Consider the following 12,451-nt stretch of genomic DNA (forward strand, 5'->3'; position numbering starts at 1 on the left):
AAGGCTGAACGAAGACGAGCCTAGGCCAACTCGTTACTATATTTCCACTATAAATTTTTTTTTAATCCTCTAAGGTTTTTTGTTTTGTTTTGTTTTGTTTTGAGACAGGGTCTCACTCTGTCGCCCAGGCTGGAGTGCAGTGGCGCGAGCTTGGCCCACTGCAGCCTTGACCTCCGTGACTCAAGCGATCCCCTCGCCTCAGCCTCCGGAGCAGTTGGTACTACAGGCGCGCACCACCATGCCCGACGAATTATTTTTATTTGTTGTTTGAGACGGAGTCTCGCTATATTGCCTAGGCTGGTCTCGAACTCCTGGGTTCAAGTGATCCTCCTGCCTTGGCCTCTCAAAGTGCAGGGATTACAGGCCTTAGCCACTCTTCTTGGCCGACTAACTGAATTTTTTTTTTCTTCATGTCAGACGCGCGATGTGCCGCCGTAGTAACAAGGTTCGAGGGTGGCACATCTAACACACACGGGAACACCCAGTCATCACGCTTATAAACTACAAAAAGTCAGCTAACTGAATTCTTACAAGGCATGGGTGATTAGTAAAGAGGGAAAAATAATTAGACCTACTATGTGCAGAGCACTCTGGTGGAAATTGGCAAATCAGATATTTACTTTAGGGCAATTAAAACTACAAACATAAACCCTCATGACCTTTGTTCATTTTACAAATGTTTATTAAGGCCTTACTATGTACCACCTATGGTGGTAAGTGTTGAAAATATTGTAAAAATCGGTCATGTTTCCTGCTTTCACTGTACTTCAATAAAAGGGTCATACGGCAATCAATCACACAAATAAAATTGCAACTATGACCGGGTGCAGTGGCTCACACCTGTAATCCCAGCACTTTGGGAGGCTGAAGAGGGCTGATCAGGAGGTCAGGAGTTCGAGACCAGCCTGACCAACATGGTGAAACCCCATCTCTACTAAAAATACAAAACTTAGCCTGGTGTGATGGTGCGGGCATGTAATCCCAGCTACTTAGGAGGCTGAGGCAGGAGAACTGCTCGAACCCAGGAGGCGAAGGTTGCAGTGAGTGCTCCAGCCTGGGTGACAGAATGAGACTCTGCCTCCAAAAAAAAAAAAAAAAAAAAAAAAAATGCAACTGTGACTCGTACAACAAAAAGAGACACAGGGTACTATAGAAGGCTAAAGATCTGGGGGTCAAGGAAGATGGTACCCAATTCTGTGTAATTAAATGTTCAATGATGTGGGATGGACTCAAGTGGAGATGCAGCTCAGGAAAAGAAGGATCCAGAGAGTTTTATATTAGTTTAAAAAATATATATATATATATATATATATATATATTTTTTTTTTTTTTTTTTTTTTTTTTTTTTTTTTGAGACGGAGTCTTGCTCTGTAGCCCGGGCTGGACTGCAGTGGCCGGATCTCAGCTCACTGCAAGCTCCGCCTCCCGGGTTTACGCCATTCTCCTGCCTCAGCCTCCGGAGTAGCTGGGACTACAGGCGCCCGCCACCTCGCCCGGCTAGTTTTTTGTATTTTTAGTAGAGACGGGGTTTCACCGTGTTAGCCAGGATGGTCTCGATCTCCTGACCTCGTGATCCGCCCGTCTCGGCCTCCCAAAGTGCTGGGATTACAGGCTTGAGCCACCGCGCCCGGCCAAAAATATATATTTTTAAGACAGTCTCACTTTATCACCCAGGCTGGAGTGCAGTGGCTCAATTTCAGCTCACTGCAACCTCTGTCTACCGAGTTCAAGCGATTCTCTTGCCTCAGCCTCGAGTTGCTGGGATAACAGGTGTGTGCCACCACACCCAGGTAATTTTTGTATTTTTAGTAGAAATGGGGTTTCACCATGTTTGCCAGGCTGGTCTCGAACTCCTGACCTCAGGTAATCTGCCTGCCTTGGTTTTCCAAAGTGCTGAGATTACAGGTGTGAACCACCATGCCCAGCTCAAAAATAAATTTCAAGTAGAAAGAAAAAGTCTATCAAGTGCCAGGCACCGTGCTAAGCATCCCACATGAATTAAGGCTATGTCATTATCTCCATTTCACAACTAAGGAAACAGAAGGGTATATAAGAATGTGAAGGCCAGGCACCGTATGCCTGTAATCACAAGACTTTGGGAACCCAAGGGAGATAGATCACTTGAGTCCAGGAGTTTGAAACCAGCCTGGGCAACATAGCAAGGTCCTGTCTCTATAAAAAATGAAAAAAATAGCCAGGAATGGTGGCGTGCACCTGTAGTCCCAGCTACTCAGGAGGCTGAAGCAGGAGGATCACTTGAGCCCGGGAGGTCGAGGCTGCAGTGAGCTGTGATCATGCCAGGGTACTCCAGCCTGGGCAACAGAACCAGACCCTGTCTCAAAAAAAAAAAAAAAAGAAAAAAAAGAAAGAAAAGAATGTGAAAAGGGTAGTGTAGTCAGAACGCTGGGTCAGAGAGGCTCATCACCTGATGCCTTAGGAAAAAATGACAGTACGAGTGAACCTCAGGAGTTGGACATCTCCACAAAAGCACTGACACCATGAACCTAAGTAATTTTGCCTAGGGCTCTCCTTAACAGCTTACTACAAAGAGATGGTGTATCCTGGTGGCCTCCAGCCGGATTAAGTGACTAGCAGTGATGCTGGACCCCCAGCTACATTAACAACATGAAAATGTTGTAGAGAAAAATCCCAAAGTAGGCTAGACGTGGTGGCTCACGCCTGTAATCCCAGCACTTTGGGAGGCCGAAGTGAGGAGATCACTTGAAGTCAGGAGTTCACGACCAGCCTGGCCGACATGGTGAAATCCCATTTCTACTAAAAATACAAAAAATTACCCGGCATGGTTGCCTGTGCCTGTAGTCCCAGTTACTTGGGAGGCTGAGGTGGGAGAATCACTTAAATCCAGGAGGCAGAGGTTGCAGTGATCCCAGATAGCACCACTACACTCCAGCATGGGCGACAGAGTGAGACTCCATCTCAAAAAATAAATAAATAAATAATAAAAATAAACCCCAAAGTAAGACTTCGGTTAATCAAATTACAATGGCTCAGAGCCATCATAATTCACAAGATTCATGCAAACATCCCCTCAGTTGTACTGCCATGATAGCGAGGTGAAATATACCAGTTTAATATTACAGAAATGCCTACATCCCTAAAATGAAGCCAGTAGTTTAGATAAATGCAGGCTTTGAGATTGCAAATATGTTTCAAAGGTCATTTAAGAGGAAGGGGATTACAAATGCTGTAATCCCAGCATTTTGGGAGGCTGAGGTGGGCAGATCACTTGAGCTGAGGAGTTCAGCACTAGCCTGGGCAACATGATGAAATCCTGTCTCTACAAAAAATACAAAAAATTAGCCAGGTGTGGGTGCACCTATAGTCCCAGCTGCTCAGGAGGCTGACGCTGGAGGATCACCTGAGCTCAGGAAGGTCAAGCCTGCAGTGAACTGTGATCGCGACACTGCGATCGCGACACTGCACTTTAGCCTGGGTAACAGAGCAAGACTGTGTCTCAAAAAAAAAAAAAAAAAAAAAAAAATTGCAAAGGAAACAACTTTAGAATATACTAAGTAAAACCACAGGCAAAATTGTTCTTACGGTACACTTTTCATTGTGCAAAAAGACATGTAGAAAATAATAAAAAATACAATATCTAAAGGCAACTGGTGGGCCGTGCGCGATGGCCCTCGCCTGTAATCCCAGCACTTTGGGAGGCCGAGGCGGGCGGATCACGACGTCAGGAGATCAAGACCATCCTGGCTAACATGGTGAAACCCCGTCTCTACTAAAAATACAAAAACAAAATTAGCCGGGCATAGTGGCGGACGCCTGTAGTCCCAGCTACTCTGGAGGCTGAGGCGGGAGAATGGCGTGAATCTGGGAGGCGGAGCTTGCAGTGAGCAGAGATGGCACCACTGTACTGCAGCCTGGGTGACAGAGCGAGACTCTGTCTCAATAAATAAATAAATAAATAAATAAATAAATAAATAAAAGACAACTGGTGACTTTTTCTATCTCCTTCTCTGTCTTTTCTAAATTTTCTCTAAGGGGGATATATTTTGCCTTGTTTGTATGTCAATTAATTAAAAAATACAAGTACAATAATAAAGCAATACTGATAATCTCATATGTAATTAGCATGTTGTCATATTTACTTCCTTTGTTTCCAGTTTTTGCAGTGAGCCGAGATCGAGATCGTGCCACTGCACTCCAGCCTGGGTGACAAAGTGAGACTCCGTCTCAAAAAAAAAAAAAAAAACAGAATATCATCACTCCCAAAACTCCTTCATGGTCAAACCCTGCTCCCACTCTTAATCCCTGGCAACCACTGATCTGTCTGTCTTCTGTCCCTATAGTTTTGCCTTTCCAGAATGTTACACAACCAAATCATATCATATGTATGTAGCCTTTTGAGTTTGGCTTTTTTTCACTTAGCATAATGCATTTGAGATTCATCCAAGTTGTAGTATATAACAACTTATTTTTATTGCCAAGGGTATTCCACACTATCTACTTACCAACTGTAAGATATTGGTTTGTTTCCAGTTTTTAGCAACTATAAAGCTGCTGTATACATTTGTGTACAGGTTTCTTGCAAACTTAAGTTTCGTTTCTCTTGGGTAAGAATCACCTAGGAGATTGCTAGGTCAAATGGGAAGTACATGTTTAACTTCATGAGAAATTGCTAACCTGTTTCCCCAGAGCAGTTGTATCATTTTGCATTCTCACTAGCAATGTATGACTGTTCCAGTTGCTCCACATTCTTGTCTACAGTTGGTATTATCAGATTTGAGGTTTTGTTCTTTTGTTTTGAGACAGAGTCTCCCTCTGCCGCCTAGGCTGGAGTGCATTGGCATGATCTCAGCTCACTGCAAGCTCCGCCTCCCGGGTTCATGCCATTCTCCTACCTCAGCCTCCCAAGTAGCTGGGACTACAGGCGCCCGCCACCACGCCTGGCTAATTTTTTGTATTTTTAGTAGAGTTGGGGTTTCACTGTGTTAGCCAGGATGGTCTCAATCTCCTGACCTCGTGATCCGCTCGCCCTGGCCTCCCAAAGTGCTGGGATTACAGGCATGAGCCACCACGCCCAGCCTGGGGTTTTGTTCTTTAAAATAAAATTTTTTAGCCATTCTAACAGATGTATAGTGGTATATTATTGAGGTTTAATTTGTACTTCTCTAGTAACTAACAATGTTGAACATCTTTTCATGAGCTTGTTTGCCATTAAAAAATAATCAAGCTGGCCAAGTGCAGCAGCTCACGTCTGTTATCCCACCATTTTGGGAGACCCAGGTGGGAGGATGGCTTGAGCCCGGAGTTCAAGACCAGCTTGGGCAACATAGTGTAACCCTCTCTCTATTTTGTAAAAAAAGTAAAAATTTAAAAAAATTTTTTTTAAATCAAGCTAACATATCTATCACCTCAGTTTTTTTGTGGTGAGAATATTTAAGATCTATTCTCTTGGCTGGGTACAGTAGCTCATGCCTGTAATCCTAGCACTTTGGGAGGCCAAGGCATGCAGATCATCTGAGGTCAGGAGTTCAAGACCAGCCTGGCCAACATGGTGAAACCCTATCTCTACTAAAAATACAAAAATTAGCCATGGGGCCGGGCGCGGTGGCTCAAGCCTGTAATCCCAGCACTTTGGGAGGCCGAGACGGGCGGATCACGAGGTCAGGAGATCAAGACCATCCTGGCTAACATGGTGAAACCCCGTCTCTACTAAAAAATACAAAAAAACTAGCCGGGCGAGGTGGCGGGCGCCTGTAGTCCCAGCTACTCGGGAGGCTGAGGCAGGAGAATGGCGTAAACCCAGTAGGCGGAGCTTGCAGTGAGCTGAGATCCGGCCACTGCACTCCAGCCTGGGCGACAGAGCGAGACTCCGTCTCAAAAAAAAAAAAAAAAAAATTAGCCAGGCATGGTGGTGGGTGCTTGTAGTCTCAGCTACTCGGGGGGCTGAGGCAGGAGAATTGCTTGAACCTAGTGTAAGAATTAAACAAAAAGGAGAGAAACACGAAGGGTGGCTTGACAGTCAACAGGTTTATTTCAAACCTGGGAGGGACTTCTGACCAAGTTAGGTCAGAAGCTGCACAATCTTACATACTGAGAGTTTTTAAGGATTCAGGGTTGGAGAGTTTATCAGAGACTTGGACTGCTTCTGTGTTTCTTTGTTGTGCTTATCTAGGAGGGAGAGTTGTGTCTGTTCCTGTACATCTTTCTGCAGCTGCGGGCATATCCCCCGAGTCTGCTTTTAGCTTCCCTATCTTAGTGCACCTGAGGGAAAGGAATGTGCTTATTAAGGCCCACTGTTTTACTGGGGCACACTGTATGAGTGTGAAGTTTGGCAGTCACCCAAGAGACTTTATCCCCAACTCCCTCTGAGCCCGAGTTGTCTTATCTGTGTTTTACTGTCTGCTCTTTCTGGCTGCTTATAGCTAGAAGAGAAGTGATTTCCTTGAAATGTATGAGGCTAGAAAGGGAGTTGGAACTTAAAGTGGTGGTGTTTGTCCAAGATGACAGTGCTCCTGCTCTGTCACCCAGGAGGTGGAGGTTGCAGTGAGTCAAGATCGCACCACTGCACTCCAGCCTGGTGACAGAGCAAGACCTTGTCTTAAAAAAAAGAAAAAAAAAAAAAAAAAAGAAAGAAAAAAACTACACTCTTAGCAATTTTCAAATATACATTATTAACTATAGTCATCATGCTGTATAACAGATCTCCAGAATATACTCCTCCTAACCAAAAGGGTGCCTCATACCCTTTGACCAATATCTCCCTGTTTCATCTCAAACCCCTGACTCTGGCAACCACCATTCTACTCTCTGCTTTTGTGAGTTCAACTTATTTAATTTTTATTTATTTATTTATTTACTTACTTACTTACTTATTGAGACGGAGTTTTGCTCTTGGCGACAGAGTGAGACTCCGTCTCAAAAAGACAAAAAAATTCCACATGTAAGTGAGAACATGCATTTCCACATATAAGTGAGAACATGCATATATTCATTTTTCCTTTTTCTTTTTTTTGAGACAGAGTTTCGCTCTTGTTGCCCAAGCAGGAGTGCAGTGGTATGATCTTGGCTCACTGCAACCTCTGCCTCCTGGATTCAGGCGATTCTCCTGCCTCAGCCTCCAGAGTAGCTGGGATTACAGGCGCCCACCACCACACCTGGCTAATTTTGTATTTTTAGTAGAGACGGGGTTTCACCATGTTGACCAGGCTGGTCTCAAATTCCTGACCTCAGGTGATCCGCCCACCTTGGCCCCCCAAAGCGCTGGGATTACAGGCGTGAGCCACCGCACCTGGCCCTCGTTTTCTTTATCCATTCATCTGGCAATGGACACTTGATTCCATAATGTGGTTATTGTGAATAGTGCTGCAATGAACATGGGAGTGCAGATATCTCTCCAAAATACTGATTTTCATTTCCTGTATACATATACCCAGAAGTGAGATTGCTGGATCATATGGTAATTCCATTTTTAGTTTTTCGAGGAACCTCCATACTGTTTGCCATAATGGCTGTACTAATATACATTCCCACCAAGAGCCTGGGAGGGTTCCATTTTCTCCACATCCTCACCAACACTTATCTTTTGGCCATTTAATGTCTTCTGTTGGGAAATGTCTACTTAGGTCCTTTGCCCATTTTAAAATTGTTTCCTTGCTATTGAGGTCCTTATTGGATGTATGATTTGCAAATGTTTTCTCCCATTCTGTAAACTGCCTTTTCACTGTTTTTTTTTACTTCTTATCAGATAGGCAATGTGTTGACATCATAACAAGGTTTGAGGGAGGCACACCTCACACATGAACATGAAAACCCACTCATCATGCTTATGAACATTAAAAAATCTGTTGTATTTTGTTTGCCATTCTTTTTTTTTTTTTTTTGAGACAGAGTCTCACTCTGTCACCCAGGCTGGAGTGCAGTGGTGTGATCTCAGCTCACTGCAACCTCCGCCTCCCAGTTTCAAGTGATTTTCCTGCCTCAGCCTCCTGAGTAGATGGGACTATATATGTGCACCACCACAACTGGTTTATTTTTGTATTTTTAGTAGAGACGGAGTTTCACCATGTTGGCCAGGCTGATGTCGAACTCCTAACCTCGGGTGATCCACCCGTCTTGGCTTCCCAAAGTGCTGGGATTACAGGTGTGAGCCACCACCTCTGGCCAGTTTGCCATTCTTGTATTGTCTTCAAGGTGTCAGTTCAAATATTTCACCCGTTTTTTAGCTGTTTTCTTACTGCTGAGTTTTAATAGTTCTTTATATATTTATTCAGGTCAATTGTTAATGCTTTTCAAATGCATGTGTGTGTCCATAATGTATATGTGGTGATGTATTACTTTTACAATGGTAAACAAACAAAAACAAACAAACAAAAAAACAAAACCCAAACATCATTTCCACGTACAATACAATTTTGGCCTATGGTATCTTTATCATGTAGAGAAGTTGATACTGCATTGCTCCTTTGTGTATGTTGTGTTTTCCTGAGGTTTTTCTGCAAATGTGATTCTGGCATCTTTTGGTTTGAGAACATACAGTGAACAAGTGACTACACTATAAGCTCCATAAGCCTAGAAACTGTGTCTGTTTCTCATGTTATCTCCAGTGCCTCACACATCATAGACACATAATGTATTTAATGCTAATAAACAACTTCTTAGACAAAATGTTTGTGAAAGCCACACTGAAGCATTTATCATTTATTGAATTGAAACATTTCATTTCATTTATTTATTTATTGAGACAGGGTCTTGCTCTGTCGCCCAGGCTGAAGTGCAGTGATGTGATCTTGGCTCACTACAGCTATGACCTCCTGGGCCTAGGCAATCCTCCTGCCTCAGCCCCACGAGTAACTGGAACTACAGGCATGCACCACCACACCCGCCTGATTTTGTTTATTTTTTGTGGTGGAGGTCTCTCTGGGTTGCCCAGCTTGTTCTCAAAACTCCTGGGCTCAAGCAATCCTCCCACCTCAGCCTCCCAAAGTAATGGGATTACACACATAAGCCATCACACCTATCCAATAAAATCATTTTTTAAAAAACCGTTATGGTTGGAAGATGCAGCTGAGGCACAATACAAACTTCACACTTGATAGTCTTAGCAAGTTCAAAGGTGCCAAAGATAACTTTGTCCTAAATGCAAATGTTGATGCCAATGGATACCACCACTTTGATAAATGTAACAAACAATTGCTTTTTTTGCACTCTCAAGGTATCAGTGAGATCCAGGGAGAGGCTAATAGAGGGCCAGTATGGTACAGAAAACACAAAACTGATTTATGAGATCCTGAGTGGCTCTGCACTGACCTGGGAATAAGGTTTTAGTTTTGGCTTTGCCACCAGGATGGACATGTCACTCAACCTGTCGGGGTTTGCTTCTATATTCCTAGAATGGCAGGGGCAGACTAGATTATCTCTAAGACTCTTTCTCACCCTAATGTTCTGTGAGTTTTAATTCTTGCTAGTCCTAATCTTTTGCCAATTTAGTGAACAGGGTGGCTTTACTTTTTATTTTTTAACAGATACGGTGTCTCACTGTGGTGCCCAGGCTGGTCTTAAACTCCTGGCCTCAAGTGATCCTCCAGGGTAACTTTTCTTTAGAAAATAAACTAGTCGGGCACAGTGGCTCATGCCTGTAATCCCAACACTTTGGGAGGCCAAGGCGGGAAGATTGCTTGAGCCCAGGAGTTTGAGACCAGCCTAAACAGCATAGTGAGACTCTGTCTCTAAAAACAAAGAAAACAAATAAATAAAGAAAAATTAAATGAAGAAACCCCAGCCTGGCCAACCTGGTGAAACCCTGTCTCTACTAAAAATACAAAAATTAGCTGGGCCTGGTGGCACATTCCTGTAATCCCAGCTACTCAGGAGGCTGAGGCATGAGAATTGCTTGAACGTGGGAGGTGGAGGTTGCAGTTTGCCAAGATCGCACCACTGCACTCCAGCCTGGGTGACAGAGCGAGACCCTGTCTCAGAAAACAAACAAAAAAAAAGAACAAAAAAATAAACCTCTAAGAACTCTAAATCAGCCTTTCTTATGTATAATCTACTTGATAGTCACATGGCCTTTAGAAGTTAGTTGTTGTTGCTGTTTTTTTTTTTTTTTTTGAGACGGAGTCTCACTCTGTTGCCCAGACTGGAGTGCAGTGGCCAAATCTCAGCTCACTGCAAGCTCCGCCTCCCGTGTTTACGCCATTCTCCTGCCTCAGCCTCCCAAGCAGCTGGGACTACAAGCGCCCGCCACCACGCCCAGCTAGTTTTTTGTATTTTTTAGTAGAGACGGGGTTTCACTGTGGTAGCCAGGATGGTCTTGATCTCCTGACCTCGTGATCTGCCCGTCTCAGCCTCCCAAAGCGCTGGAATTACAGGCTTGAGCCACCGTGCCTGGCCTGTTGTTGTTTTGAGACAGAATCCAGCTCTGCTGCCCAGGCTGGAGTGCAGTGGTGTGACCTCAACTCACTGCAAACTCCACCTCCAAGGTTCAAGCGATTCTTGTGCCTCAGCCTCCCAAGTAGCTGGGATTACATGCGCACATCATCAAGCCTAATTTTTTGTTTTTCATTTTTAGTGGAGATGGGGTTTCACCATATTGACAAGGCTGGTCTCAACCTCCTGACCTCAAGTGATCTGCCCACCTTGGCCTCCCAAAATGCTGGGATTACAGGTGTGAGCCACTGTGCCCAGCCATGTATTTTTGTACAATTACTAATGGCAGCAATTGTCTGCAAGCTGCCAGAGCAAATTTTCTAAATCATATTATCCAGAGGCAACTGGGGGCCAACCTTTTTTGCAGGCAACAGCATGAATCTGAGTATAAATACTGGGAAGGAGCCTAGAAATGAACAACAGGCTTCCTGTCCCCACCACGTTTATTTTTTCTATTTTTCTTTTTATTGCAGAGACAGGGTTTTGCTGTTGGCCAGGCTGGTGTTGAACTTCTGGCCTCAAGTGATCCCTCTGCCTCAGCCTCCCAAAGTGCTGGGAGGCATAAGCCTCAGCACCCAGCCCCCATACCATGTTTTTGAGATGGTGTATCACTCTGTCACCAAGGCTGGAATGCAGTGGCATGATCATAGCTCACTGCAGCTGCGACTTTCTGGGCTCAAGTGATCCTCCTACCTCAACCTCCCCAGTAGCTGGGACTATAGGCTTGTGCCACCACACCCTCCTAATTTAAAAACTGCTTTTATAGAGAGGGGTCTCACTATGTTGCCCAGGCTGGTCTCAAATTCCTGGGCTCAAGCAATCCTCCTGCCTCAGCCTCCCAAAGTGCTAGGACTATAGGTATAAGACACCACGCCTGGCCTCAACCCCACTTAATGTGGCTTATAGTACAGGCTGAGTGTTATCTGAAATGCTTGGAACCAGAGGTGTTTTGGATTTGGGATCTTTTCAGCTTTTGGAAATCTGAAATACTTTTGGAACGTCTTTATATACTTACTCGTTGAGCATCCCTAATCCAAAATCCAAAATGCTCCAATGAGCATTTCCTTTGAGTGCCATGTCAATGCTCAAAAAGTTTTAGATTTTGAAGCATTTCCAATTTTCAGAATGTGGATCATCAACCTGTAGTATACTTCTTTAGCTTGGTGAAATAAACATGGGTAGTTAAAGGTCTGAGTAACAAGAGTGGAATGACAGAACTAGGTACTTCTGTAACGATCAGTCAGACAGTAAGCTCCCTATTTTTTCTGCTTCTGAAATCCACTTCAACCATGTTGGCAAGGATGGTCGCGATCTCTTGACCTCGTGATCTGCCCGCCTTGGCCTCCCAAAGTGCTGGGATTACAGGCGTGAGCCATGGTGCCCAGCCCAAGCTTAATTTTTAAAGACAGACTGAAAACTGCTTTATTATCAAGGGACTTGCAATCTATGCCTAATTGCTCATGGGCTCAAACCTCTTACTTTTCAGTAAATAAGTGAATTAAACCAAATTACAGAGTAAAAAACATTTCAAAGTATACAGGCATGAAGAGGTTCCCTTGAAGGTGCCTATGAATGGCTTAGAGGAAAATTTTAAATTTAGCTCATTTTCCACTCACAAGATTTTTTTTTTTTTTAAGACAGGGTCACACTCTGTTGCCTGGGATGGAGTGGAGTGGTGCAATCTCAGCACTGCAGCTTCCACCTCCTGGGCTCAAGCAATCTTCCCACTTCAGCCTCCTGAGTAGCTGGGACTACAAGTGCATGCCACCATGCCCAGTTAATTTTTGTCTCTTTAGTGGAGATGGGGTCTTGCCACATTGCCCAGGTGGGTCTCGAACTCTATCTTGAAAAAAAAAAAGGTAGATTAAAAAAATTATAATTAAAAAAATTATGATGAGTTGGCTGGGCGTAAAAAGATAAAAAGAGTTGCCGGGCGCAGTGGCTCACGCCTGTAATCCCAGCACTTTGGGAGGCCGAGGTGGGCGGATCACAAGGTCAAGAGATCAAGACTATCCTGGCTAACATGGTGAAACCCTGTCTCTACTAAAAA

General features: G+C 44.1%; 2 non-coding genes across 2 annotated transcripts; both read right to left on the reverse strand.

Annotated features, from left to right (window-relative positions):
• Positions 1–411: 411 nt before the first annotated feature.
• On the reverse strand, positions 412–513 carry LOC119626090 (small nucleolar RNA U13). The gene has a single exon (XR_005242279.1). It is a non-coding gene; the product is annotated as a small nucleolar RNA U13 (small nucleolar RNA).
• Positions 514–7,714: 7,201 nt separating this feature from the next.
• On the reverse strand, positions 7,715–7,817 carry LOC119626086 (small nucleolar RNA U13). Its single transcript, XR_005242276.1, has one exon. It is a non-coding gene; the product is annotated as a small nucleolar RNA U13 (small nucleolar RNA).
• Between the last annotated feature and the right edge of the window lie 4,634 nt (positions 7,818–12,451).

The sequence above is a fragment of the Chlorocebus sabaeus genome, chromosome 22, assembly GCF_047675955.1.
Source record: "Chlorocebus sabaeus isolate Y175 chromosome 22, mChlSab1.0.hap1, whole genome shotgun sequence".
NCBI lineage: Eukaryota > Metazoa > Chordata > Mammalia > Primates > Cercopithecidae > Chlorocebus > Chlorocebus sabaeus.